This window comes from Onychomys torridus, chromosome X (genome assembly GCF_903995425.1).
Source record: "Onychomys torridus chromosome X, mOncTor1.1, whole genome shotgun sequence".
NCBI classification, from domain to species: Eukaryota; Metazoa; Chordata; class Mammalia; order Rodentia; family Cricetidae; genus Onychomys; species Onychomys torridus.
The window spans coordinates 75651827-75677376 of record NC_050466.1 but is presented as its reverse complement, the minus strand read 5'-3'; the positions used below and the strand labels follow the sequence as shown (position 1 = coordinate 75677376).

Genomic DNA, 25550 nt, shown 5'->3' with positions numbered 1-25550 from the left:
AGTATATTGAACCAAATTCTTCATAACAGCATTATTCCCTTGCAAATGGTGGTGGCAAAAAATTTAATCTATTACTTACTAGCATTTACATTCCTTGTTTCAACTCCAGACCTACCTGTACTGATTCTAGTTATCAGAATAAATTTGTCACAAGTGTAGCTATTTGTGTGCCTCATAGCTATTCATTTATTGTTGTTCTGTAAGAAAGCTTAGCTGTTTTAAGGTATTGGGAATCACAATCCACGGCTCTGGCAGAAGAATGAAAATCTGATCTGAACTCATCACATCAACTTTATTCCGTATGGGCAGTGATTGATTTAAAGAGAGTCACTGACCACTTGGGCTGTTGAAGCAGGGGTGGGAGAATTTGTAAGTTGAGGACCTCTTGGGATATACAGTAAGGCAATGCCTTCAAACAGAGAGATAAAAATAAGGAAGGAAGAGGAAAGCAAAGGAAGAAGTGTCCACAGAGGTCTGCTTCTGATTGACATAGAAGGGACAAATCTCCTGAGTTTCTGGAAATCTTTTCCTTGTAATACAGACATCGAAATATAGACACAAGTGAGCATGTACATTTGTGCACACAGCATAGAGACATGTACACACAGAAATAAGAGAGAGACACACAGAGACAGAGAAAGTGTGTGTATGTGTGTGTGTGAGGGGGGCAGAAGAAGGGGGTGGGAGAGAGAGAAGGGGAGGGAAAAGAGAGATATCCTGGCACGTTTTTCATTCTTTTTTTTTGTTTTGGCTGTTAAGGATGGGATGCTTAGTGTAGTAGGATGTGATTTAAGGACTTGAAGAGAAATTCAGTGCTCCTTAGGGAATCTTGTATTCATCTTGATAAAGTTGAAATGCTGAATTAATCAATCTTAGATTTCATGGGCTGTATACTTACTTCCTTTCTATGTTAGACCAGTTTTCCTCAAAGTGTGTTTTCTTACTAGTATCAGCATTACCAGAGAACTTCCTAGAAATACAGAATCTCAAATTCTACTACAGAGCCAGTGAATCAGAAGTTTTTGGTGCTGGCTTCAATTTATAGTTTAAGGGCCCCAGAGTTTACTGCTGCATGCTGAAGTTTGGAAACCACTGTGGTAGTTCACAAAGTATCTCTTATTTACCATATTGTTTTTCAAAAACTTGCCTGATTTCATGGCCAATATGGTATTCCTGTTAAAAGTATACATTCTAAATCTTGTACAAGAGATTTGCTAGTGAAGGAGCTTGGGAAAAAGTAATTTAACCATCTTGCACCTCACCTGGGCAACATGGGAGATGACATCTGCTGATATGGGTGTGGGAGAGCCAGTCCCAAGGGCTTGTGTGCAGTAGAGCTGACACTGCTCCTAGCTGGCTGCACCATTCTGGAGAGGGGGCTCTCCATCTCATATGGGCAATATAGTAGAGCTGGCCCTGGTTGTGTGGGCACTAGCTCCAAGAGTGTGAGCACGGGAGAACTAGCCTTGCCCCTTTCCTGTGTTGTGTTGGAGAGCTGGACCCTAATGTGTGAGAGTGGATGAGCTGTTCCTGCCCCTCACCTGAGCAAAGCTGGAGAGCTGTCTCTGGTGACTCTGGCATAGGATAGCAAGCAGACTGACCAACTCAACTACCACCCAGGCCCAGATCTAGGGCTTTTGTTTGGCTTACTTCAATATCTACCCCACTGAAGAACTGCTGGCACATGTGAAGGAGTCAGCCCTGCAGAACCAAAGCTGCAAGATCTCCATGACACAGGGCAACAACAGGATACCTGAGAGGAGTCTTGGTGGATGTGGCTCCAGTATTGAGATTGTACCAGAAGCCAGAGGCTTTAAACTTGATCAATGACTCATTGCAATGAACATTTGAAATTAAGGCTGTTTGGACAAAAGGGTAGATTGAGTGACAAAATGTGAAAGACCATAGCTTCCACTGAGAGGTTTTTTTCCTCTTTCTTTCTTTAATCTGCATTTAAATTTTTTTTAATTTTTATTTCTTTGTTTTCTTTGAGGGGAGGTTGTAAGGGCAGAGGACAGATACAGAGGGACAAGGAAATGACTGCGATTGGGGGGCATGATATGAAATTCACAAAGATTTTTTTTAAAAAGTAATTTAATCACTTGCTTCTGGTGACATTTTCAAGCCAAGGGAAGTTTGAAAAGTGCAAATGAACAGCACACACTAGCTGCAAACCCACTTCAAATGATTGCAATTCTAGGGCCACTCAGAGTTAGAAGATAGAGGGGTACAAGCTTTAGACTTGGCAAAGACATTACAAAGACTTCATTTAGAGGACTTTGAATTTAGAATAGTTGGTTTCCTCACTTAACTTTCATTTTGAATTCCTGATAGTTATTCAAAACCTGTTTAACCTAACTCCACTGTTAGGTTCTTCTGTGGTGCTCCCCTGGCTCTGCCTAGTATTTGGCTGGGAGTCTCTGCATCTGCTCCCATAAGTTGTTAGTTGAAGCCTATCTGATGACAACTTGGCTAGGCACCAATATATGAGTACAGCAGAATATCATTATGAATATTTCATTGACATTTTTTTGCCAGTCTTGTTTGGTTCTATTCTGGTTCTCTGGGCTGTCCTGCCTCTGATTCCTGGCCATCCAGGCAGTGTCAGGTATGGAGTCCCTCTCATGGTGTGAGACACAAGTTGGACCAATCATGGGCTGGCCACTCTCACAAGCTCTGTACGACCATTACACCAGCATATCTTGAAAGCAGAACAGGTTGTAGGTTGAAGGTTTTGTGGATGGGTTGATGACCCAGTCCCACTGCTAGGTGCCTTGCCTGGTTTTGGACATGATGCAAAGATATGCTGCATTCTTTTATGTTGCATTTATTTAACTCTGTGAAGCTGTGTTACTTTGACTGTCTAAAATAACTAATTGATATAATAAAGAGCTGAATGGCTAATAGCAAGGCAGGAGAAAGGATAAGCGAGGATGGCAGGCAGAGAGAATAAATAGAAGGAGAAAAAGGGAGATCGAGGAAGAGCAAGAAAAGGAGGAGGACTCCAGTGGCCAGCCACCCAGCTACACAGCAAGCCATTGAGTAAGAAGTAAAGATATATAGAAATAGAGAAAGGTAAAAGCTCAGAGGCAAAAGGTAGATGGGATAATTTATGAAAGCTGGCTAGAAATAAGCCAAGCTAAGGCCAGGCATGTATAAGAAATAATAAGTCTCTGTGTGGATTTATTTGTAAGCTGGGTGGTGCCCCCCAAAAGAACCAAAGAGTAAAAGAGTTAAAAAAAAAAAAACAACCAACAACAATTTTCTAGTCCACTAGGTTTCTACATCACCCCCAAATGCTCCCCAATTCATCTTTTCTCCCAATACTGTCTCCCTATGTCTACCCACCCCTACCTGGTCCCTTCTGTTGCCATCACCACCTACCTCCAGTGTACCCACAAAATCTATTTTCCCCTTCTCAGGGAGATCCATATGTCTACCCTTGAGCCCTCCTTGTTACCTAGCCTTTCTGGGTCTGTGGATTGTAACATCCATTACTTAACAGCTAATGTACACTTATAAATAATAAGTACATACCATGTTTGTCTTTCTAGATCTGGGTTACCTCATTCAGGATGTTCCACATATTTGTCTGCAAATTCCATGATGTCATTTTTAAACTGTTGAGTAATACTCAGTTGTGTAAATTTACTACATATTCTTTATCCATTCTTCAGTTGAGAGACATATAGTTTTTTTTTTCCAGTTTCTGACTTTTATGAATAAAGCTGTAATGAACATGGTTGAGCAAGTGTCCTTGTGGTAGGATTAAGTGTCCTTTGAGTTTATGCCCAAGAGTGATGTAGCTGGATCTTATTGTAGATGGAATCCCAATTTCTGAAGAACAATCCCACTAATTTCCATAGTGGCTGTCCTAGTTTGTGCTCCCATCAGTAATGGAGGACTGTTTCCCTTGCTCCACATCCTTGCCAGCAAGAACTGTCACTTGTGTTTTTTTATTAAGATTTTTTTCATTCGTTTTACACACCAATCAATGATTCCCCCTCTTCCCTTCTCCCACCCTCAGGCTCCCCCTCCCCAGTCTACCCCCACTTCCTCCCACAAAAAGGTAAGGGCCTCCCATGGGGAGGCACCTCCAGTAGAGGCAAGTCTAAGCCCTTCCCCCATCATGAGTAGCAGGCTCCAGAAAGCCTGCTCATGCATCAGGCATGGATTCTGATCCTACCACCAGGGGTGGGGGGCAAGCAGATCAAGCTACACAACTGTCTTGCCATGCATTCTATTTTTTATCTTAGCTATTCTGACAGGTGTAATCTCAAAGTAATTTTGATTTGCATTTCCCTGATGGCTAAGGATGTTGAACATTTCTTAACATGCTTCTTGGCCATTTGAGGTGGCTCTGTTGAGAATTCTCTTTAGATTCTGTACCCCAGTTTTAAATGGCTTTTTTGGTCTGTTGATGTCAAATTTCTTGAGTTCTTTATATACTTTGGATATTAGCCCTCTATTGGATGAAAATCTTTTCCCATTCTGTCTATAAGCTACTGTTTTGTACCATTGATGTTTGCTTTACAGAAACTTCTCAGCTTTATGAGATCCCATTCATTGACTGTTTTTCTTAGTTCCTATGCTATCAGTGTTCTGTTCAGGAAGTTGTCTCACATGTCAATGAGTTTAAGACAATTCCCACTTTCTCTTCTATCAGGTTCAGTGTGTCTGGTTTTATGTTGAGGTCATTGATCCACTTGGACTTGAGTTGTTGGCAGGGTGTTACATATGGATCAATTTTCATTTTTCTACATGCTGGCATCCAGTTAGACCATTTGTTGAAGATTGGTTCTTTTTCCAGTGTGTATTTATGGCTCCTTTATTTATATATATATTTATATAAAAGGTGTCCATAGATTTGTGGATTTATAGCTGGGTCATATATTTCTTGATTCATGATATCTGATGACCCAATCGACCCTGCCAGCATTTTAGAACCCTCTCAATTAATTAGAAGAACAATCATGCATTCATTAACTCTTCTTGGCTGTATTCTCAGAGCCAGATTTCTACCTTCTGAACTTGAACCTGTTGATGTCCCATGAGGCTGGCATGAACGCAGGAGCAATTAGTCTGTTAAAAACTAAACATATTTTCAAAATCTAAAAAGTTCCGCTCACCCAAGTAGAAATAATTGAGGAATTTAAAATATTTAACTTTAAATGGTGTGAAATTACCAGTTTTCTTTTGGGTTGAATGAATATTTTACATTAAAGATTTTCAATTCCTTGTTTACTTGGCCAAATAGACTAAAAAGGTAAAATCCATCTTAGTGAAATAGTTTCTTTCCGAGTTATACACAGAGTCAAAAGGAGAATTGAGACAAATGTCTAATTTTGTCTCTTCTCTCTTAATTACATCTAGTTCATTGCTATTTAGTCTTTTACCTTTGCTACTCTCTCCATCATACACTTGCAACCTCAGTTTTGCCAGATTTCTAACTACTCCAGGTCATGGAAGAACTGTCAAGACCCTTAATTTTTTGTTCATTCTGTTTCTTTCTATAAATCACCTTTCCCCCTCTACGTTTTACAATTGTACTTATTGTTCAAATCTTTGCTCAAATGTCATCCCCAACCAAGAGTTAACTTTTCTATATATTAGTAACACTGTTTGGATACCTAGGAACTTTACTGGTATTGTTAGTGGTACATTTACTATTCATCTCCCCTTTTATCTTTTCTTCTTTTGAGAGAGCGTCTCACTATGTTGGCCAAGCTGGGCTTGGATCCAGAAGTGACTGTATCTCGATTACCACTACCATGCCGAGATTTGTATCAATCATTTTGAAGAAAGCCTGTCATAAACCTTTGTCTCTGCTGTCAAGTACAGTCTCTAGCATAATAAACTAATTAAAATAGTAAATTTCAAACAAAATTGATTTCCAAATAAAAAACATTATTCAAATATTGCATATATTTCTTTACTTGTTTTTACAGATTTTTATACAATCATAGGTGGGAAGCTAATGAAGAATTGTTTGCTTTTTGCTGTGTTTCAGAGAACAAATTCAGGTTTAAGACTGAGATGCTCAGATAATTGTGGCCAACTAGTGTGATGTAGTTGGTAGAATGTGCTGGTGTAGGTCCTTAGGGGCTGAAGTTGATAGGGGAAAGTAGGACCTGGGATTGATATGCATGTGGGTCCTTAGACGCATATTATCACTATCTACTTCTGGGCTCACTTCGCTGTTTCTTGGTCTGCAATGGCATGAACTGAGCTGCTTCCCATGCTTTCTATGCCATGATGGATTGATACTTCTGAAACCATAAGCCAAAACAAATACCCTATTTTCCAGTATTTTGGACAGATGGGTAGCATATTTAATAAGTAGTCAGAGAAGATCTCAAGGTGTACACATCTGTGTTGTAAGTCAAGTCATCTCTAAGAAATTTGTTGGCTATCCAGATCCCTACTCCAGGGAGACCAAGCAGGAAAGACTTAGTGAACAAAGGAAAGGTTGTTTTTGAAGAAGTTGCATTGTCCACAACTTTGTTTTATCCTATGATACCATCAAGCCCGAGTCTTATTGGTATAAATAAAAATTATCTAAAGAAGTAGTTCTCAACCTTCCTAACACTGTGATCATTTAATACAGGTCCTCATGTTGTGGTGACTGCCAACCATAAAATTATTTTTGCTGATACTTTATAACTGTAATTTTGCTACTGTTATGAATTGTAATGTAAATATCTGTGTCTTCTGATGGTCTTAGGCAACACTGTGAAAGGGTCATTTGATCCCCAAAGGGGTTATAACCTACAGTTTGAGAACTACTGATCTAAAAGATTATGTCCCAGATATTCATAGTGATTTCTCCTTGGTGGGTAATGTAATCCTAATATGAAATGGCTTAAACATTAAAGTAGTGCAGAGGTGAGGTTGCTTCAGGACCAGTTAATTCAGAAGCACAATGCCATCATTAAGACTGAGGTTCTTCCCATCTTTTTACTTTACTAGCCTTACATAATTTCACCAATCAAATACAAAAATGGCCCCTGAAACTGCTGGTTCATTCACTCATACATACACAAAAACATTTATTATGCTAAGGATAATTCAATCTGTCCTAGGTACTTTGATTGTGTTAATATAGACAGCTTCCTTGATCTCATAGAACTCATTTTTTATAATGAGAAACCCATAATAAAAAAGCACATCAAATACTAATTTTGTAGGATTAACCAAAAAGAGAAAGAAAATGAAAGGAACAGAAATGAAATAACAGAAAAAGAAATTAAAAAGAGCATAATATCCTTCTGTTGCTTAACACATAAACCTAAAACATATTCATCCAAGTGAAAGTTCATCACTATTGCTAGTATTCTGTGAGTGAAATGTGCTCAGGTAGACATTGCTTGCTTGGTATCTTCCATGTATTTAAGGTTAGATGGGAGCTGAAGCTGGAATGATGTGATGTTAAAACTGGAGTGGATGTCCTAGACATTTCTCTCATCTGCTGTGGATGGTTAATCTTGTCAATTAGACTAGATTGAGAAATATCTTGGAGATTAGTAAAGCGTAACTCTGTGTGTGGTCATGAGACATTTCCAAAGATGATTAGACAATGAGAGCTCTAACTTGATGGATAGATTAATCCCTTGATGGATTCCTAAAATGAATTTGGCAGTATCGGGAGTTGGTGAAAGGTGCAACGTAAGTATTAAATGCATGGAACAGGTCACTAAAGATGTGTCCCTGGGGCCTGGACTGACTCATATAGGTAATCCCTCTTTCTGATTTCTGTCTGCCTTAAATTGATCAACTTCCTCCTCCATCATGGTGTTCAGACTTACCACAGGACCCAAAATAGAGCCAAGTGCCCCAGGACTGAAACAACTGAAACCATTAGTCCAAACAAGTATTTCCCCCTTTCAGGTGTTTGTGACATCTATTTGGTTACAATAAGGCAAATATAACTAATATGATCAGGAAAAGGTGATTTTGAGAAGAGAGTATTTTATGCATGGCACTAATATGTACTGAAGTGAATGGTCAATGAATGACTTAATTCAGAAAGACTCACATTAGAATTCTGAAAGACAAGAAGGCCCCCATCATGATACCTTCATGGGTAATCTATTGCTCCTGCAATTTAAATGTCTGATGAGAATATAAACTTATAAATTGGTGACCCTGACTAATCTGAAGCAATTCAAAATATTTTGATATTTCTAAGTGCCACATATTGCAACTTACCCATACTTTGGTTTTCTGACTTACAAAAAAAATAGAAGTTAATATTTAGCATTTTTAAGGTCCATGGATAGTAAAGAAATATAAGCCTCAATTCAGAGAATAGGAATGCTAAAATTGTCTTCAGGTCAGTATGTATGTATCTTTCTCTGTCTTCTTTTGTCTCTCTGTCTCTGTCTCTCTGTCTCTCTCTGTCTCTGTCTCTGTCTCTGTCTCTGTCTCTCTCTCTCTCTCTCTCTCTCTCTCTCTCTCTGTGTGTGTGTGTGTGTGTGTGTGTGTGTGTGTGTGTGTGTCTGCTGCATTTTAGGAGGGAATTAAAACTTCATGACCATGCTCTGGCATTTCTTTTATTTTGTCAGTACAGACACCTTTGAAAAAAAATTATTATATCAACTTGAAAGCCTGTTCAATTCTAACAAAGGGAGGTGGAGAAGATGTATCAGTTGAACATAAGACAGATTAAAACACATTCATTGTCAATATAAAATACCAAAGGTACCATAGATAACCTTTAAAATTGTCTTTGCCATTTGAAGATCAGAGTGTTATTTTAGTCCATATGTCTAGAATGAAATTTGATGCAATTTTATTCAGCATATATTTAGTGGACACCACCATATATATATATATATATATATATATATATATATATATATATATATCTCACTATAAAATATCAATTGACTAGAGAGAAAAAGAGAACTCTTTTTATAACCCAGCAGGGCAGAAAAGATTAATTCTTAAAATGGAAGAACAAATGTATTAGAAAAGATGCTGCATATTCAACTTCAGGAGAGTGGGCAAGTTTAGAAAGGTTTAGCTGAGATGAACTGCAGTTCTAATAATAAAATTTAACATTTTAATAGCCTTTAATAGTTTCTGAGGTTCTTTCACTGACCTTTTCTCATTGTTTCACATGGACTTAGTAAGACAGGTAGGAAGCGGATAAGTAACTCCATTTAAAAAATGTCTTAAGACCATGGAACACTTAGAATGATGAATGCCCTTTTAGAATAAAACTAAAATGCATGCAGGAAGAAAGAGTATGTTTTTAGTCCTGGTTCTGTTATTAATTACCTACATAAACTAGAACTTATCATGTGGTATCCATATAAAGACACTAGTTGGATTTGTAAATTCAGAAATCAAATTTTCTGAATGGATAGGTCTTTCCTATGGATAATCTGAATGGATAGTCTTTCCTGAAATGAAATTTAGGTATGGTAATACATTGCTCATTACAGGGTGCCTTTTGAAATTTAATTATACATAGCTGTAAGTGTAAGCATGTATACATGTGCATGTTTGTCTGTGATGCTTGCATGTGAGAATGTGGACATCTGGAACCTCCCACTACCAGTGTTCATCTTATTTTTTAAGACAGGGTCTCTTAACTGAACTTGAAGCTTGCCACTTTTGCTAAGTAGGCTAGTCAGTGAAACTCCAGGATTCACTTGTCTCTGTCACTCAGTGCTGGTAGTATTGGCATGAACAGTCATTTCCAGCTTTTTATATGGATGCTGGGGATTCAGGTTCAGGTCTTCCCATATTAGCAAGTATTCTTAACCACTGAACTATCTCCCTAGCCACCTGAATATAACTTTTAAAAGTATTATCACTGAAGAATAAATGCAAGAACATTTGAACATTTATTAAATTTGGAATTACTGGATACTTTAAAGTAGTGAAATACATTGGTTTGTTTCTTTTAAAAACAGACTCAGCAGTTGAACTGTCAACTAACTCTTACACATGGAGTGACTTGATTCAGAGATTTGGCTGTAGGTCCTCACCAGATGTTTTTCCATACACACTATGGCCCAAGGCTTATCCAGCTTGATTGCAAAGGCAAGGTCCTAACTGTTGCTTGGCAAAACATATAATGGACTCAACAGAGGCGATCACTACTGCTGTGAAAGAAAAACAAAGTATGTGCTAAGCTGTCAAGTAAGTACAACATACTCTGTGTCTGGAATGAACACTAGATCCAATTAATTGTTTTCTTCTGATGTGATCCAGATAAAAAATGCCAGTGCTTCAAACGCTAATTTAGGACCTCTGCTACCAAACACTATGCAGTAGTAAGGATCAATTTACCCTATATTCAGAATTAGTCAACTATAGATAAAATGTATAATTCTAGGTTGTAGGACAATGGGCAAGATCCATGGAAGGTAAGGAAGTCTCTCTGGAGAGACAGTTTATGTCATAAGGTGATTACTAATTTTTTTTTAACCTTACTACTGTGAGAATTTCTAGGCCAGAGAACAAGGAAGAAAAATTTAGGAGTATTCTGGCAGACTATATGAGCAAAGGATATAGAAACAATGTTTTAGGAAGACTAAGGGAGAGAGAGAGAAAGAGAGAGAGAGAGAATGCATGAGTTCTCTCAAGTATTTATATAAGGGTTGGTTGGTAGATTGATGAAGATATGGAATATTGGAGAAATCAGTAGAAAATATCAGGGTTAAAAGTAGTCAGCATCCATCAGAAACAGGAAGGAATAGCCACTTCCCATCAGCCAGTACAGAAACATCATTATTCATGTGGCATTAGGAAGACAGAGACCTTGTTCTACCATTGGAAGTAATTATGTACAGAATGAGAGCTGATATAATCCTGTTAAAACTTGAAATCTAATATTAAATAATAGTACATACTTTGGCAAGGGTGAAATGGAAATGTAGCATAAGATTCTTATACTATATGTAAAGAGGTCTCATATTATTTGAAGATATATGGTGATAAGCTAAAGATGTATACTCTAAGTCTTAAAGCAACCACACAAATGAGAAACAGCCAGCTTTCTCTAAAACAGAGTTCCAACATTAGTCAAAGATGCACGATGACAAGCTAAAGATGTGTAGTATAAAGCTTAAGTCGAGAAGTAAAACAAAACACCAAAACAAACCGCTAGCACTAATATTTCAGCAGAAGGTGTAAAATGCATTCACACAAAGTACTTCATTTATATAAAAGACAGAAAAGGATTCATGAGTAAACAAAGAACATATGGGATAAAGAGAAAACATACAGTTTGATAGAAAAGAAATTTACATCTAACAATATCAATAAAAACTGAAAATATAAATGGTGTAAATATATCCAATTAAAAGATTGTCAGATGAGATTTTAAAACAACAATCTTTAATTATACATTGCCTATAATAGATGCACATTAATTATAAAGAGACAAAATGTTTAGAGATAGAATGGCAGAAAAATTCTAGCACAAAAGTCTTAAGAATAATGGAGTGGCTAAATGTAATTAGTCATTGAAGAAGTGCCTGTTTAAACCACAATGAGATATTGCTACAAACCCAATGCCATGGTCCTCTGAATTGTAACATTTCTCCCAGGAAGGAGGAGGAGGCTCAGCAGCTTTGGGTGATAAATAAGAAGTATAACTAATTAACTGAAAAGCTCTTCCTACTTGGGAAGAATAGAAGCTGGAAAGATTGCTGAGGGCCCCTACCAGTGGTGTATAAAAAGGAAGAAACACTTGCTAGAGGTAGAGACTTTGAACATCCAAAACCAGAAAGAGGTGGGGCTGCTGAGCTGCATACCAGATGTGTAAAGAGTTTGAGGGTCCCAGTTTGCTGGAGTCATCATCTCTGCTCATATGGGCTTTCTGGTGATGGAGCTGCTTTTGAGTTAGCCCTGCTTATTGTTAGTAACCCTCCACCTATAGTCCTGTTACTAACCCCAGTAAAAAACGCATTGGTTTAGTAATTTGGACATTGGAAATCAACACTTTTGTCTGTTGTGGCTTCCCTTTATGGGTTGAGTAGGTGCGTAGGTTGTATGCATGCGTGTGTATGTGTGTGTGTGTGTGTGTGTGTGATGTATGTGTATTGCATCTCCCCAGGAAAAGTCTGTGACACAGCAATGGCTACAATTCAAACAACTGACCATGTGAGAATTTGAGAGATGATGCAGAGGAATAGGAACTGTAGTGAACTGTCATAACATTTTTTTGAAAACAGTTTTCTAGTTTCTTAAGTTAATATATATCTGCCATATATTTTGTTGCAGTTCTTCTCCCAGGCATTTATCCAAGAGGAATGAAGTATATCTTTATAACGAACCTTTCCCATGAATGTCCACTTCATCCTTTTTTGTAATAGTCCTGTGATGGGTAATCTTCATTGTTAACTCGTTTGGTTTTGGATTCACCTACATTTTGACTGTGCCTGTTCAGAGTTTTTTCAGGGAAAGATGAGGAAGGAAGACTAATTTTGAATGTGTCACCATCTCCTGGACTTTGGTCCTGTACTAAGTAAAAAGGAAAAGGGAACAGTAACTGAGCACCAATGTTCGTTCATCTATTTCTGCTTCCTGCAGGTAACTACAAAGTGATCAGGCACTTCGCTATGCCTTCCATGACAGACTGGGAGTCAAAATAAAGCCTTCCTTTCTTAAGTGGCTTTTCTTAGGCATTTTGCCACAACACAGCAAAAAGTAACTAGGACAAGCTTCAATTGAGGAACATCTCAAAATTCTACTTAACAGTATCAGGAACAAGAAATAGGTGTAAAACAAGGGACTACTACTCAGCATTAAAAAGCAATTAACTGTTGCTGAGTGAAATTCATGATAATTATTCTGGTGCAAAGAACTCAAAGCCTATGGTGATATCTCATTCACATGAAACCTAGGACAGGTAAGTTAATTTACAAAGCTAGAAAATTGATTAGAAGTTGCCTGGAGGCCAGGGAAGGGTCGTAAAGAAGGAAGTGTTGTTATAGGCATGAGGAAGCTTGGGGTAAAAGGATATATTCCCGAACTTGAATATGGCAATGGTTCTGGTTTCTTGGACTTAAACATATGTCAGACTATCAAATTAAAGACTTCCAATGTCAACATATTAACTATACTTCCAGAAGACTATTATAACAAGCAAAGCAGAAGCTATCAAATTTGAGTTTTCTCAGGGGGTTAAAAAAAATATATTCCATGTAGTTTTTAGCCTACACATTATTCATTGTTAATGAGGGAATGGGAAAGTTGGGGGTGGAAGGTGGGAGGGGAGGGAGGAAGGAGGAGAGGGGAATCTGTGATTGGTATGTTAAATGAATTTTAAAAATTCTTAAAAAGAAAAAAAGAAAAAGAAAATATTTAAATAAAGAAAGGAGGAAGTGACATAATTCTATTAAATTAAAATTACATTAAATATGTGGATATTAAAAAAATGGTCTGGGGCATCAGTGGACCATGTTTACAAAAGAGTAAAGTATAAATGTCATTTCTAATCAGTTTTATGTTTTCTTAGAAGTTTTTACACTTACTTTAGTGCTGGTGAGCAAATTAGTCCACAGATCTAGACATGAGTATGATTTTTTCCAGGCACACTTTTCTTCCTAATTTTCCCCTACTATGTAACTTTCTATGTATTTTTTACAGTGTTGAATAGCATTTCTATTATATTTATTTGTATATGTGTGTGCACATGTATAAATGGTTGTGTGTGAAAGTCAGGGGCAAGTGGGGTCAACCATGTGGGTCCCAGGCATAGAACTAAGGATATCATGCCTGGGAGCAAATATCTTTACCTGCTGAACTCAGTAGCCCAGAAATTTTTTTACTTAGCTTCATGAATTTACATGTTTGTAAAATATTTTTTGGATTCCTATTATATTAAAGAATAATGTCTTGTGTCAATAGAACTAGCCAAGTGGGTTTCTGCCTTCATTCAGATTGGGAAGGTAGAGTTTCATTGAATCAGAAAACAAATGCATAGTTATAGATTTTCATAAATTCTGTGGAGAAAGTAAACAGGATGTTATCTGTGATAATGAAAGGAAATCTTCTTTGGATGTGACTTAATTATACATTAGCTCTGGAGTTCATTATTTCAAATGATCCCTAGTTATTAAATTTACATACAGGAATTATAGAACTCTATTTATTTTGTTAGCCCTATGCTTTAGGCTATATAAAATAGAAGTTGCTAGTGAATATACAAGAGTCACAGTTAGCTTATCTTCATTCTTTAGACTCTGGTTTGATGGCTGCTTTCTGGGAAGGCTTATGATCACCTGTTACTGCTTTCCACTCTTACCCAGCATCTCTCGGTTTCACTCTTTTGTTCTCTTGCTCTCATCCTCATTGTATGTTCCACTACTGACCTCCTTTTTCTTTTGATATACTTATTCAAATTTTAATGATTATAGGAGGGATTAAAATAATTAATGTCTGCTTTTCCACCAAAGTTTAACCCCTATTAGGGTTTTTCTGTCACTATCCCTATATACACTTTGGCAAAGAGTAAATAGCAGATAAAATATATTGACTGGATCACAGAATGAAGGACTACTCAGTTAAGGAAGAACGGGATCATTTAACTCAGCTGGGCCTACAGTCAGTGCTGTGCTTTTAAATCTGTAACTGATTGAGGCTCTGGGTTATGCAGACTATTTCAAGATTATGGACTGAGATTCATATAATAGTCCTATTGCTTTTACACTTTCTTTCCACTGCAGTTCCTAAACTGGAACGCAGAATGTTGTATGAGCTAGGCAAACCCTCTGGCACTGTGTCACCTCTTCAGCTCCTTTGCTTGTGATACAGCGGATTCTTCACAAGGTCAAAATATAAGTTTATATTATCAATGAAGAGGAACTTGTTGACCCATAACTGTTAAGTTTCAAACCCAGGACAAAAGGCTGAGGTGCCTATTTAACATATCAAAGTGGACCTAGCCACCAGGTTCTCCCAGTATCCCTCAATCCCTACTTGTTACAGGGTATGGCTAGCATACTCAGACCTTTACCCTGAACTCTCCAACCCAGGGGCTGGCTGCCCTTCTTTCGGAGACTCTGCCCTATATAATCCAGGCATTTTGGTTACCTGCCCTTTTTGTACCTTTGGCCTCCTGGATGCTGCATCTTATCCCCTTTTCTCCCCTATCCCTTCTCCTCTCCCTATATGGCCCAGCTCAGTCTGGACTCTCCCAGACGTCCCAGAATCTACCTACACTCTCCATTTTATCTATAATAAACTTTCATCTCGACCATAACTAGGCACAGTCCTTTTTCCTTCCCTTCCCTTCCCTTCCCTTCCCTTCCCTTCCCTTCCCTTCCCTTTCCTTCCCATTCTTTCTTTTTTTTTTCATTCAATAACCATATCACCCATGCAGTACTGTTACCAGTTTTGCCACGTTTGCCAGCCAGATTCCTCAGATTCAAGTTCTGACCCTTCCACTTACCAAGTTAGACAAGTTTCCTTATTTTTCTAAACTATTAAATCAGGATCAAAACAGTATCCACATCAGGGACTTATTGTGAGACATAGAGACACTAGCATAAGGAAAGATGCTCAGAAGAGAAAGTGGCTTGTAGTAAGTGCTTGATATTTGTTCATTATGCATTTTAATAATGCATAATATAGCAACAACCTTACAATGTGATAATTCATTGGCCAAATAATTATGACTGTTTGTAAAGGCTCTATTTGTAAGATTATAACCATTTTCTAATTAATTTTATTGTTATTTTGTAGTGTATTATTAGTACCTTATTAAATTGATACATTAAGCAATAGGATGATTTATGCCATAAAAATCATTATTTTAAGGTCATTGTAGAATCTATAAAAATAAAGAAGTAGTAGTAGAAACTACAATAATTTGAAATCTACTTTGTGGCATTTCTCTTCTAAAATAGCACTTCTGAATTTTCTAAGCTTCTCTCTATCCTCCCAACAGAGTTGCCTTTGACATGCAGCTATTCATCTGGCCTGAAAAAGGCTCCTTTCTCCTCTCCCCAGGAATGTGCAGTGGAGGCGGGGGCGGGGGCATCTTGCTAGTGGAAATGTGAGAACAGCAGCTCTTTGAATGTTGGGCATGACGTAGCATGGGAACTGGGAGCAGCTGCTGGTGGAGTGTTTCACACACAGCAGGGCAGTGGGAATGGGAAAAGCAATGAGGAAAACAACCAGGGCAAACCAACGCAGAAGAAAGGGCAGCTGGGGTGAAACTGCAGGGCGGAAAAGGTCAGACTACAGAGAGAAGGACACAAAGACTAAAGCACTGAGAAACTGAAGTCAAGGGCAAACATCAGCTAGGGAACCAGGGACAGCTAAGAACACAATGGAAAATTTAAATACTCAGAAGCACACCACCCCATATATATGTGTGTGTGTGTGTGTGTGTGTGTGTGTGTGTGTGTGTGTATGTGTGTGTGTGTGTTTAAGAAGGAATTTAAGACATCAGGAAAGTAAAACATTAATGCATGAGGAAATAAATAAATTTGCTGTGTAAACACATTTAATAGGGACATATTTCACTTAAAATAATAATAACAGAATACTTACTGCTGTAATCACTAGTTTTAGAACTAGCAAAATTAATTCTTGATTAAAATAAATTAGACATTAAATAGTATGCATAAAGATCTAAGTCATCAAGTGTTCTAACTAACTCTCTTCATAATGATTCAGGTTCATGTTATAAAATTTCTGAAAAAGATAATACGGCTTTCATTCTCTTCAGCCCCATAAAGATTCCTGTGATTGCTGATGACTTTTTTTTCTCATTTGTGTTTCATATATTTTTTTCATATAATTTAATTTTTATCACATTTCCTACTACATCATTCATTTTTGGCCCTAAAGTCTTACACATCCAAAGGCCTTAAAAATACTGAGGATGATGTTGAAAATAATGTCTTCTTTTACCATGCGTAGGATAGATTTTGGAACGCATGTGCCATGTTACGTTCAAGGTTACCTGACCAATTTCAACAGCAATTCCTCTTGAAGAAAATCATTAGAAAACTTAAAATCATTAGAAAGCAAATGTTCTGAAGCTTGACCATGTGCCTTGACCTTGGCATGTCCTTCTCCCAAACATTCAGATTTCCACCCTTCTTTAGTTCTTTAAAAGGACCCTGTTCAGTTCCTCTTGTTATTTTTTTCTTTAACAAAGTTGAGGTCAAGCATAAAGGATTGTTTTCTCTTTACTGAAAGGATGTTTTCCTAGAACTTAATTGTCTTTTTTCATGGGTCATTCTGCTCCTAATATCAACAAATCCTTCCTGACCTAACCTTTTCAAAAACAAACACGTTCTTCCTTCTTCTTTGTTTGTCACATTTCATTTACCGTCAGCATTTAAAAGTGTCAGTAGGACGCACCAGGCTTGCCTCTGCAATTGAAATCTTGTAGAAGGGCAAACCATCATTTAGAATGTATTGGGGTTATTTTTCTTACATATTGTTGTAATAGTTGAGGTGGAAAAATAGCTTTCAATTTCTTTTTAACCATGTAAATCTTTCACTAACGTTCTCAAGGCAGCAGATTCATCACACGACAGAAGTATTATTTAGCATCTTTAAATTGAGAAAAAGTGACTAGCTGCTTAAAATTTATGTTAGTGACACAAGTGATTTCTTTATAAAAAGAGTGGTATATGAGTAAGACAATTTTATATTCAAGATACAGGCACCACTTGATGTCAAAATACTTTTTACGCTTCTCTGTAAAATTCTATGAGCGACTTTTCTATCTGTAGTCACAGCATAACAGTGTCCCCAGAAAGCCTCAGAGAAATACAGAATCACAGGGTTCTTGGAAGATCAAATGAATCTCTGGGGGTGTTCTGATCATTTTGCCAGGAGATTTTGAGTCCTGCTAGTGAAACAAGACAATTGGAGGCTGCTTTTACAGGAAAGCATTGACTCCTCACTTGGGACTACAGAGTAACTACAATCAGGAATGAAACCCTGGCATTGGCAAATTCATTTTGTATCTTTTTGTCTCCTTTGGCTCAAAGCACAAAGGTAGGTTTTATTAACTACTTTTCTGTTGCTGTGATAAAACATCATGGTCTAGGTAACTTACAGAAGGAAGGGTTTATCTGTGTTTATGATACCAGGGGAAGAGCCTGGGCATGGCAGGGGGCAGGGCACGGGCAGCAGATATCTGGAGCAAGAAGATTCACATCTTCAACTGCTAACACAAAACAGTCAGTGAACTGGAATTGGGTTGAGGCTCTGAACTCTCAAATCCAGTGGTATACTTCCTCTAGCAAGGGTGAACCTCTCCGTAACCTCTCTAAACAGAACTACCAACTGTGGACCAAGTGTTCAAATGCCTGAGCCTATGGGGGGACACTTCTCATTCACACCACCACATAGGCTTTTATTATTAACCTTTCCAATTGAGTCACCTCAAATTCCCAGAACTCTAGAACCACACAGGGCAGAACTTCTTCCCCATGAAGTTGAGGCTGCTTATGAAACAGATGTAATTATCTCTTGCAAGTCACCTATTTCCTCAAGAACTTTTTCGAATAACTTTGCAATAAGGACTTGTTCAGATCATCTTCTAGGAACAAAGAGGAGATAATGATGGATGGGACCACACCTTAACCAGACTGGCTTAATTGTGTATACTTCTTGTTCTCAATTGAAACTTAAAACTCCTGTCAGTACCCAGAAGATGGACTGAGGATACCTGTATCCCTATATTTATTCCTCTTCCAAATATAGTCATACTAAAAAAAAATCACCATTGCTTAGCTCTTTGATTGGTATGGGTCTGGTGATTAAACCTGGCTTATTGAGACTGCTGGAGTGTAAATTTTTACTTTAAAACTTCTATTTACACAGGTTGTGAACAGTATTTTGTAGACCAGTGTTGTCCAATGCAAAGAGACAATAAGCTCAATTAAAAGGTCAAAAGAAACAACATTGTCAGTTGTTCTGTTTGACATGGCAGGCAGACTCCATACATCTTCAAAAGAAATACCCAAATTTGAATAATCATTAAGAATAAACAAGGGAATTTCTTTATGGTGACATAATTTAATAACTAAATAGGTAAAATATTCTCAGTTCAACATATAATCAGTACAAAATATAATTTAGGAATTTTGTTTTTATACACAGTCCTTTAAAACTTAATGCATGTTACACTTTAACATGTCTCTATGTGGATTGGATAAATTCAATGTCCCAAAAGCTTGATATGCTACCACAATGGACAACATAGTTTAGACAGTACATTGTGAAACAGAGTAAATATAAATTCATACAGTAGCAAATAATGGTACTTGTCATTTATTAAAAGTACCCTGGGTTCTACAAGTTTCTCTTTATCTTCCTCCTCAAGTCCAAAGGAAAGTTAAATGCTTAATCTCCATGGTTTCTTATCATTGTAACTTCTGTAGAACAGAATTTTCTCCATGATGTTATGCTTCATTTCAATGTTAGACTTTAAATGTAGGACAATACTTCTCAAAGTATGGTCCCTTTGGAACAGCAATATCAACCTCATTTGGGAATTTGTTAGGAATACAGTATCTCAAATTCCACCAAATTCCTAGTCAATTCAAAACTTGGGATGAGGGGACTGAGTGAATTGTTTTAATTAGACTTCCAAGTAATTATGATGGTCACTGAATTTTGAGAACCACGGATACACAAAAATATATTTCCATGGAGAATAGCCTCAGACTGAGTTCTCTGGTTTAATCTAAAACATCTTAGGTCTTGCTAAATAAATGAATCAAAGGAGGATATGCTAGGCAGATACCAGTAGAATTACTCCTATACATGTTTTGTTTTGTTTGTTTGTTTGTTTGTTTTTTGGGTTTGTTTTGCCACAGGATATTTCAGGCTAGCTGGCCTGCAAGCTTCTGTGGATGCTTTTGTTTCCAACTCCAGTCTTGTCTTAGAAGGCTGGAATCTCAGATAATTGTTATTATGCCTTGCTTTTATAGAGGTTCTGACTAACTGAATTCATGTCATCACATACAAAGAGAAAGCAAAAACATCTACTGAACTATTTCCCCAGCCTAGTTTTCATTTTTCAATTGTTTGTTTAGTTTTACTTAACAAATGAAGTTATACATGTAGACGAATTTCTAAGTGATCTTATTAAATTAAAATCAGGGAGCCAGAAATAGGGGTGAAAATCTGACAGAGATCAGAAGAATTGGAACAGCCACCAGCTAACCTTACCTCACCACACCACAGCTTTTAAAGGGTGAGCTACTTCCTGTCTTACCTGTGCCTTTTTTGCCTTGCTGTTCTGCCCACTCATTGCTATCTTAGCCCAGCTACTTCACTTCCTCATCACTATCCATCTTTACAGACCTCCAGGTCTCTATGGTTGGTACAGGGATTAAAGGCATGTGTCACCACGCTTGGCTCTGTTACCTAGTATGGCCTTGAACACAGAGATCCAGACAGATTAAGGGCATGTGCTAACATTGCATGACTTTTGATTTTACTAATAGTGGCTGAATTTATCCTCTGATTTTCAGATAAATTTTATTGAGGGACACAGATAAATTATCACCACACATACAAGTACTCCTGTGTGTTTATGGCATAGAGAAATTGAGAGACAATGGACTATTCTGGGAGAATAACAGAACACGTATTTATAAGATTTCTTAAAACGGCATATATATGAAAGGGCTTTTTGGTCAGTTGTCCATGGACCATATAGGATTATTACCATGACTTCTCAGTATACAGTAAATGCTTACTCAGAGCTAATTCACTGAAAGGAAAGGAAAGAACGAAAGCAGGCATGGGTATGCAGGATGTGAGTGCCTAGAATGTTGGGACAGAAAGGGACTACAGTGCTGGGCAGAACAACTGTGTATGCATGTTATCAGAGGAATTCGAATAAACCTTTTATAATATTTGCCATTAATAGCATGGTTCTTTAACATATTGAAATGCCTTCATCATATTCAAGTTAAGATGATTTTACATTCCATACTTCCTTATGGTTAACATAGCACATATGCTTAATGTTACAGTGTATTTTCATCCTTTTATTGTCATGCATGGATTTATTTATGAGTGCAAAGATGGTAGACTACTCCCTTCCATGATGAATAAAGTAAATGGTCATGCCACCCAATGTATGTGCATTACTTCAAAATTTAAAAGGATTCTTGTTTTTAACGTTCTTTCCTTTTGATTTTTGAGATTCGTTTGTACTTGACTAAATATTAGGATTGCTTTTCCTTTAAGAGTTGACTTATTAAAATAATTTTCATTGCATTTTAAAGTAGTTGCTAAGTTGTAAAGACAATAATGAATAGGTTGCTTTAATTTTTTTTTTTTTTTCGAGACAGGGTTTCTTTGCGTAGCTTTGGTGTCTTTCCTAGAACTCATGCTGTTGCATAGGCTGGTCTCAAACTCTGCATGCCTCTGCCACCTGTATGCTGGGATGAAAGGCATGTGCTACCACTGCCTGGCATTTTAAAATTTTATGTTTGAAAGAAGTGTGATTTTTGTAAGGGTACACAGAACTGGGCATATTAATCAAATGTTTTTTTAAAGGAAGATTTCAAAGTTATTGTGTCCATGAATTATTTTTAAGAGAGAGCATGTTTGGAAAAAAATCAAGCATTTCACACTTTTCTTGTCCAAATAGATTTCAAGTATGACTTGGTTTAATGGCACTTTAAGGAAAGGGAATTTGACAGGACAGTTCTGAAGATCTGATTCAGATCTAGTGACACTTGGCACTGGATGTGATTGTGGTTGTGTCATGTTTCTAGGTCTCAATTTCCTTAATTATGAAAGAGAATAATCATAATATGTACTTATAATACATATTCAGAATGATTCAAGGATTGTGAGAAAGTAGCCAATAATACTTAACAATACGGCACCTTAAGGATCCTGAGAACTGTCCAAGTAGAAACATCCATACCAATGCACACTGAGAGGGAGGACATGGGATTTCATTCCAACAGAAAATCTAAACTAAGTAAACAAGTGTCTTGTACTTCTATTTCTGGCTTCAAAATCAATTTGAAAGCCTCTTTATTTACTATTTCTGTGCACAGGTAAATTATGACCTAATCTTATTCAGCTATTGATGTTCACATCTATCTTTCTCATATGTCTCAACCATTTTCACTGATCTTATATACAGCTAACATACAGGTTTGGCTTTATTTATTTATTTATTTATTTTAAGCAAAATGAATTTGTCAAGTAACTAAACCTGGGATAGTCTGATGTCAAGAAAGATAAAGTCGGACCGCATGCAATTTCATTCTTTCTATTGCATCATGTTTCTCAAATTTAGGACTGCTTTCTTTTTCTCACACCTATATATGACTTTCTACTTTCTCAGCTGTGTTTTCAACGTTTTTTTGTCTTGGCAGAAAGGAATGTAAACTTGTACCTAATTTTTAATGTGATGTTCGTCAACAGATAAAGCAACATAAGTGACTACATTCTTTATTTTGTATACCTATGCTGCCATCATGTTGGTAGAATGCAAGCTTTTCAGTACAGAAGTTGACTAATGCCCTACTTTTACATGCATTCTTCTAAATAAAGAATATGCATAATATAAGTGAGTTCTTCATTCCATAACTAAATGCAATCCTTTGATATCACTGTCCATTTTTGCCATATGTACTAGTTTTATTTTATTTTTAATATTTTTTGTTATTATATAGCCAAATGAATGGAAGCACATGAATTATGAACCAAAGGCTGTGGAGTCCCCAGCCGGATCAGGCCCTCTGGATAAGTGAGACAATTGAGTGGCTTGAACTGCTTGGGAGGCATCCAGGCTGTGGGACCAGGACCTGTCCTTAGTGCATGAGCTGGCTGTTTGAAACATTGGGCTTACACAGGGACACATGCTCAGTCTGGAAGGAGGGGACAGGACCTGCCTTTACTGAATCCACCAGGTTTAAATGAATCCCCAGGGGAGTCTTGGCCGTGGAGGAGATGGGAATGGAGGGGAGGGGATGCAGGGAAGGTGGGGTGTGGGTGGAAGGGGGGAGGACAGGGGAACCCATGGCTGATGTGTAAAATTAAAACATAAATATAATAATAATAATAATAATAATAATAATAATAATAATAACAAATATTTGAAATTTTAATATAACTATATCCATTCCTCCCTTCAACCTCACCAATTCAACCCTATCTTGCTCTCAAAATTCACGCCTTTTTAAAAAAATTTGTTACACACACATACACACAACACACACACACACACATACACACACACACACACACACACACACACACACACACACACACACACAGATATATTCCTAAATACATTAACACACTTTTCTCACTCCCTCTAATATTACTTTGTATATATATGATCTCAGGGCTGAGGACTTGGTATTGGAATAGCCAAATGAGGAATCTTCCCTGGGGAAAACCATTTCTCCTGTTCTCAGAAGGTGTTTTGGACATAAGACTCTGAGAAACTGATCTGGAACTGAACTGAAACTCCATGCTTCCTGAGGACAAGTTTTATGGTACCAAAAATTACCATGCAAACTTCCAAAGGAGGGAAGTAACCAACAGTCCCACTCAGCTATGGCACCTATGAGCTGCAGCATTGAAGGTGGCACATATACCTGGCAATAATCAACAGAGAATGTGTTTCCTAAAAATGGCGGGGAAGCTACACTCATGAGCTTTCATTAACATGGTTAGTTTTCTTTATTTGCCTTGTTCCCTTTCTGAATAACACCTCACATTTATAACTAGCTAGGATTATGAAGCAGAGTGGTTAGAATTACGGTTAAAAAAATAAATAAAGTATGTAATATACTTGATTCAGTTACATGTAACCCAAAAATCTCAGGCTCATCAACTTTCTGCTAGAAATGATTTCTGAGCGTATCTTTAAGGTTATTGCTCAAAAATAAAAGCATTAAATTTGCTACATATAGGAGAAGCATGAGCCAAACACTGATTATTGTTTAATATGAGACGTCTAAGTCTATATGGCCTCCAGATAAAAGGTTTAGAGTTATAGAAGAAGTAATGCAGTTTCAACTAGCCACATATGTATTATGGTATGAATAAAAGAAGCATCATCATTGGTTCTAAACTAAATTTTGTCATGTGTATCTCTTCCTGATATCCAGATAGAGGATCATAGAAATGAACTGGATGTACCCTTAGACAAACTGAACTGTTTCATTTCAATAATAAGAATTGTGGCTTTGAGATGTTGACATATTAACACAATAAAGACTATACTATTTTTTGCTACAGCCCACCATCTTCTTTCATGTATTTACACATAATTACAATCAAGTCCTTGTGTAAGAATTAAACCATTAATATCTGCATGCTTTATGAATAAATAGTATAACTAGAATGGATCATAAAGTCATAAAGTTTTTTTTTTTTTTTTGGTGTCATGACTATAACCCAGGACCTGGGACATTCTGAGTAAGCATTCTACCACTGAGTTACATTCTTAAGCTCACATACCATGATTATTTGTTTGCTTTTTATTTTTGAGACAGTGTCTTCGTGTGTAGCTCTAGCTGTCCAGAAACTCATTATGTATACCAGACTGGCCTGAAATTCACATTATTCTATTTACCTCTGCTTCTCAAATGCTGGGATTAAAGGATATGCCACTAAGTGTAGCCTGCATAGTATTAATTCACAAGATGTTTTTCCTATCATTCATAGTCTTTTGACCTCAGTCATAAATTTACATGTATCTGTCAAAAATCTTGTAGTACATTCTGAAACACAAATGTAACACTCAACCTCAACACTCAAGAAAATTCTATCCAAGAGTGTTTGAATAGAGCAGATGTGACTATTGGCTGTCTTTGGACACTCATTACTTTAGTTATGTATGCTTTAAATGAAAGATATATTTTAAAGATGAAACCGATAAGATTTTAATAGTACCAAACTACCATGGGGCCAGTGGACATATAGAGGCATAGAAACATTTACTGATACTGTCTTGCCTTAGTCAATGCTACAGATAACAATCTACCATATGGGTATTTCAAACTTATTCATCATACAACAATTAAATTATATAAGACTTCAAGGGGCTCAGAATTTGAAACTTATTTCTTGTTAAAGATCTAGCATTTCTTTAACTGGACTTTCAATCACACTCTCAAATAGACCATTGGTGGCAGAGTACTGGTTTATTGGTTTTTTATTATTAACACTTTGAGACCAAATATTTTCAAACCTAGTTTTCTTTCTAGTCTCAGGAGTATATGATCTGTATCCTATGAAATTGAAAAATAAAAAAAAATGAGTCTCTAATTTTATTGCTAAACCAGTTTTATAGTTTGGAGGCATAACACAATGTCCTTTGTAGAGGAAATATACACTACCACTACAAATGCTATTCTAAAAACTATGTGAATCAGCTCATTCAACATTATTGCAACTATGTTGGAGATGAAGGTACCAACAGCCATAGAGGTTAAATGGCACAAAGGACACATGGTTAATTAGTCAGATTCCCAAGTCCATGTATTATCATCATAGTAATAATTGTAATAACACCAAGATTTAGAATGTATAGTGGACTGTAGAGTAAGTTCTGTTCTAAATGACTT

At 37.0% G+C, this 25550-nt stretch overlaps 1 protein-coding gene across 4 annotated transcripts in view; it reads right to left on the bottom strand.

Moving 5' to 3' along the window:
* The window catches only part of Dmd (dystrophin), a 1920150-nt gene that overhangs the window by 303846 nt on the left and 1590754 nt on the right, over nucleotides 1–25550 (bottom strand). The gene's annotated exons all lie outside the window — the stretch shown is intronic.